At 46.8% G+C, this 5,048-nt stretch overlaps 1 pseudogene; it reads left to right on the forward strand.

The window, feature by feature from the left end:
* Positions 1–2,113: 2,113 nt before the first annotated feature.
* Positions 2,114–5,048, forward strand: LOC120999222 (annotated as a pseudogene).

Below are 5,048 nucleotides of genomic sequence, written 5' to 3' on the forward strand. Positions count from 1 at the left end.
ACAAATCCCCCCCAGCCCTTAGCTCTATACCAAATCCCTTGATCCGGAGTACCTTAAAGGTCTGGGGGTGGTTCTCGGCCAGCATGGGGGCTTTGACCCTCCCCTCTCATCTCTATAAAAGATGTGATCGCCCTAGCCCCCAAAGAACTGAGAGATAGTTGTCCCCCCCCTCTCTTGAAAAACTAGAGATGGAGGTTTCAAAACTGTTCAATGAAGACGGAGGTATCCTTTCTGATCAAGATATTTGCGATCTTTTTAAGGTTACTATTAAAAACCCTTTCCTTTTAAGCTTTATCAGAAAGGAATCGCTCCTTATTGCCAAAAAAACCTCACCTGCCCAAGATCTTCTTTGGTTTGACAAGATGATTGGAGCTTCTTTATATCCCTCCAAAGCTATATCTAGTATATATAAACAGCTTAAATCTCCTCCCTCTTCTGTTAAACCTGCTGCGATTGGGCTCTGGGAAAACTATTTACAACGTAAATGGACTCCCTCTGAAATATCAAATATTTTGATCATCCCGCATAAGATCTCTAGGTGTATTCTTATTCAAGAGAACAGCTATAAAATATTGATGCGCTGGTACAAAACCCCAGATAAGACCTCTCTCTATAACCCCAACTACACCAATATATTTTGGAGATGTAGTAAAGAAAAGGGCTCTTTTCTTCATATATGGTGGTCTTGCGACCTAATTAAGCCATGGTGGTCTAATATTGTCAAACTCAGCAATCAGATTTGCCAGACCTCCTTTCCTTGCACTCCTGAGATTATTACTGTGATGTTTGTGATAGATCACTGTGACCTTTACCCTCTTTCTCCTGATGCATGATGGGGGAGGAGGAGCTGTACCAGGAAGTCAGACAGTGTGTGAGGGGAACCGGAAGCAGACACATGAGGCTGAGAAGGGATTGCATCTGATAAGGACAGAAGCTGTTTGGAATAAGACTCCTCCATGTAAGAATGCCATAATGTTCCGAGTAATAAACCTTGCTCTGGTTAAGTAGTACATCGGCCTGTGTGTGTAACTTGCTGAGCAGATACTGGCAGCATTGCCAGCGGCACCTGAGAGACACAGAGTGTCCAGGGGACATAACAGTGGCGACGAGGATTGTGGATTTTTAGCACACATGGCCTTCATAGGGTTTATTCAACCATTTGATCCTGCAGCTGAGTCATGGATCTCCTGGGTGGAGAGGCTGGAACAGTATATGGAAGCAAATAATGTGACTGTTGAAAAGAAAGTTGCAGTTTTTCTCACTGCATTGGGTCAAGCTGCATATGGAACCCTCAGAGACCTTGTTTCTCCAGACAAGCCAGCCTCTAAGTCCCTGCCTGAGTTAATTCAGACGCTACATACACACTACAACCCGAAGCCGTTAGAAATCGCAGAGCGGTTTAAATTCTACAGTAGAAGGCAGCAGGCCGGGGAGGATATAAAGACATATATCATTGCTTTACGTAAACTAGCTGCCACTTGTCAGTTTGGAGACTACCTACAGACGGCTCTCCGTGACATGCTCGTCATGGGACTCTGCGACCCAGCCATACAGAAACGTTTACTCACAGAACCCGACTTGCTACCGTTGTGGTAACACTACTCACAGTGCGCCTGCTTGCAAGTTCAAGGATGTCGTTTGTTTTCGCTGTGGAAAGACTGGTCATATTGGGCGCGTTTGCCGCAGCTCTCGCTCCCCGAACACTACCACAAAAGATAGACGTAAACAGACATTCCGTGTGGATATGGACAATAACGGTTTTAGCTCTGATGAGGAGACATGTGTCCAGCATGTTGGACTGTTTCAAGTAGCTGGGAGTACTCCTGCGATTAAAGTGGATGTCACACTCAATGGCTGTCCTGTCTCCATGGATGTTGATACAGGGGCAGCTGTGTCTGTCATTTCATGGACTGATTTAAAGGCATCGGGTCTGTCCCTGCCGCTAAAACCTACAAAGCTCACACTACAAACCTACAGCAAGGAACTACTACAACCCTTGGGTTATGTAAAACCCCTTGTTACATTAGGCAACCGCAGTCAAAGTCTACGCCTTTATGTTGTAAGGAATGGAGGTCCTCCGCTGTATGGAAGGGACTGGATCAAAGCCCTGGGCATGCCTCCTTTTACCATTGCCCAATATACATTGCTTTCTAAAGTAGACCATTGGGTGGAATCCCTGAAGTCACGTTTTAAAGAGGTTTTTGAGGACTCTTTGGGCACCGTAAAAGGAAAGATGGCCCACCTCCTCTTGAAGCCTGGTGCTACACCTCGTTTTTGTAAGGCAAGATCAGTACCTTTTGCCTTGCGAAAAAAAGTGGAAGCAGAGCTGGACCACCTATTGGCTGAAAAGATCATAACGAAAGTGGATAGAAGTGAATGGGCATCACCAATTGTGCCTGTCAAGAAAAAGAATGGAGACATTAGGATTTGTGGTGATTTCAGGGTAGCTCTGAACAACCAACTTCTTGTGGATCAATACCCATTGCCTCGACTTGAAGATTTATTTGGCTCACTGGCTGGGGGGCAAAAGTTTACAAAAATAGACTTAAAGCAAGCTTACCTGCAACTGCAAGTACACCCAGATTCACGCCATCTGTTGACCATTAACACTCATAAAGGATTATTCCAGTATAACCGCATGGTTTTTGGCATAGCCCCAGCTCCAGCCATCTGGCAGCGGATCATGGATGAGGTACTGGCAGGAATACCTTTCACCCAATGTCTACTGGATGACATGCTCATCACTGGTCCCACTGATGAAGAACACAGAAAGAATGTTGAAGCTGTGCTAGAGAGACTCCAAAAGTATGGTTTGCGTGTCAATCTTTCAAAATGCGAATTTCTCAAGTCTCAACTGGAGTTTTGTGCCCACACGGTGGACCGACATGGGTTACACACTACTGAAGAAAAGGTTAAAGCCCTTACCCATGCCCCTACCCCCCGGAATGTCACCCAGCTCAGGTCCTACCTTGACCTCCTAAATTACTACCACCGTTTCTTGCCGAACCTAGCACACCAGCTCTACCCATTACATCGCTTGCTGGATGCAAGAGCTAAATGGATATGGACAGACAAATGTGAAGAAGCTTTTCGGCTTTCTAAAAGAACTCATTCTGTCTTCTCGAGTTCTGGTCCACTATGATTTAAAGAAACCAGTCATCCTGGCTTGTGATGCCTCGCCTTATGGACTGGGTGCCGTGCTTTCCCATGTCATGCCGGATGGCACGGAGCGCCCCATTTCTTTTGCCTCCAGGTCTTTAACCTCAGCAGAACAAAACTACTCCCAGATTGACAAGGAAGCTTTGGCCATTGTATGGGCCACAAAAAAATTTCACGCGTACATCTATGGTCGGGAGTTCACACTTATCACTGACCACAAACCTCTGTTGTCAATACTGAACCCTCAGAAAGGAATTTCTACAACAACCGCATCTCGCTTACAAAGGTACGCTTTATTTTTAGGAGCTTATGCTTATTCTATCAGATACCGCTCCCATGATACCCATGGAAATGCAGATGCATTTTCCAGATTGCCACTAAGAGATGACCACCCACTAAGAGAGGTACGTGTAGTGGAAGTACACAGGCCACAATCTTGCATGTCCACCTCCCTGATTGCCAGACATACAGCCACAGATCCTTTCCTGTCTCAGATATTCTGTTATGTTCAGACTGGATGGCCAGAGAGAGTTTCAGGTGAATTTCGTCCGTACTTTGCCAGAAAATGTGAGCTTGTGACTAATGCTGGTTGCCTACAATGGGGCAATAGAGTGATTGTACCCCAGTACTTGCAATCAACCATGCTAAGGATACTGCATGAAGGCCACCCTGGTGTGGTGCGCATGAAGCAGCGAGCCCGGAGCTATGTTTGGTGGCCACAAATGGATACAGCAATTGAAGATTATGTTGCTCAATGTCCTGGGTGCTGTCAAGCCCAGCGACCCCAAAAGAGAGGAACCCTGCAACCTTGGCCATGGCCAACAGAACCGTGGTCCAGACTCCATCTTGATTTTGCTGGCCCCATCCATGGTAAAATGTATTTGATCGTGGTAGATGCGCATTCAAAATGGCCGGAGGTTTTTCAAATGCCTTCTATTACCTCAGCTGCTACCATTCTAGTCTTAAGGAAGCTCTTTGCTCAATATGGCTTGCCAACAGCCATAGTCTCCGACAATGGAACTCAATTTACATCGCATGAGTTTCAATCCTTCCTTAGTGGCTTGGGCGTCCAACACTACAAAACAGCTCCTTATCATCCAGCTTCAAATAGGCTGGCAGAACGATTTGTGCAGACATTTAAGAAGCACTTACTGTCCACTCTGGACCAGGTTGGACTGTCAGAAGAGAAGCTGCTGGAATTCTTGATCATGTACCGTAACACGAAACACGCTACTACTGGGCTGTCACCGGCTTTTCTTATGTTTGGCAGGCATCTCCGCACCAAACTTGATTTAGTTCATCCGCAGGAACAGTCACCAACGCCTCCTCCGCCGGGCCGTCTGGGATTCCGTGCCGGTGATCTTGTATGGTCTCGGAATTACAGAGCTTTGCCTCCTTGGCTTCCTGGCGTTATTGATGGAACTCTTGGCAGAAGAATGTACCTTTTCCGCCTGGAGGAAGGCATTTGTGTTCGGCGACACCTTTCACAATTGAGGAAACGCAATTGCCGGCCACTAGTGACAAAACCGACCCCTCTTTCTAACCACCCACCAGAGTCTACTCTGAACTCTGCTGGTGACATATGGCATGGTGTCTGGCATGATCCCACAAGTTTACAACCAAACCCTGAACCGGTTGGTGGCCATATTCCTGAGGAGCCCGGACATGTGCCTGGAGTTACAGAGACTGATTTGTCTGTGGGACGCCCACTGACATCTCCAGAACCTTTGACTGACTCTATCCCTCCCGGTGCTGTGCCTCTGCGTAAGTCTACCCGTCAAAGACGTCAAACGCCGCGCTGGCAAAGTGCTGAAATCTTACGGGACACATTGGAGGTCAGGGAACAGAGACAAAGGGCTCATGAAGTGCTGCGGAAATCACAGAACTGA

This window comes from Bufo bufo, chromosome 4, assembly GCF_905171765.1.
Source record: "Bufo bufo chromosome 4, aBufBuf1.1, whole genome shotgun sequence".
Lineage (NCBI taxonomy): Eukaryota > Metazoa > Chordata > Amphibia > Anura > Bufonidae > Bufo > Bufo bufo.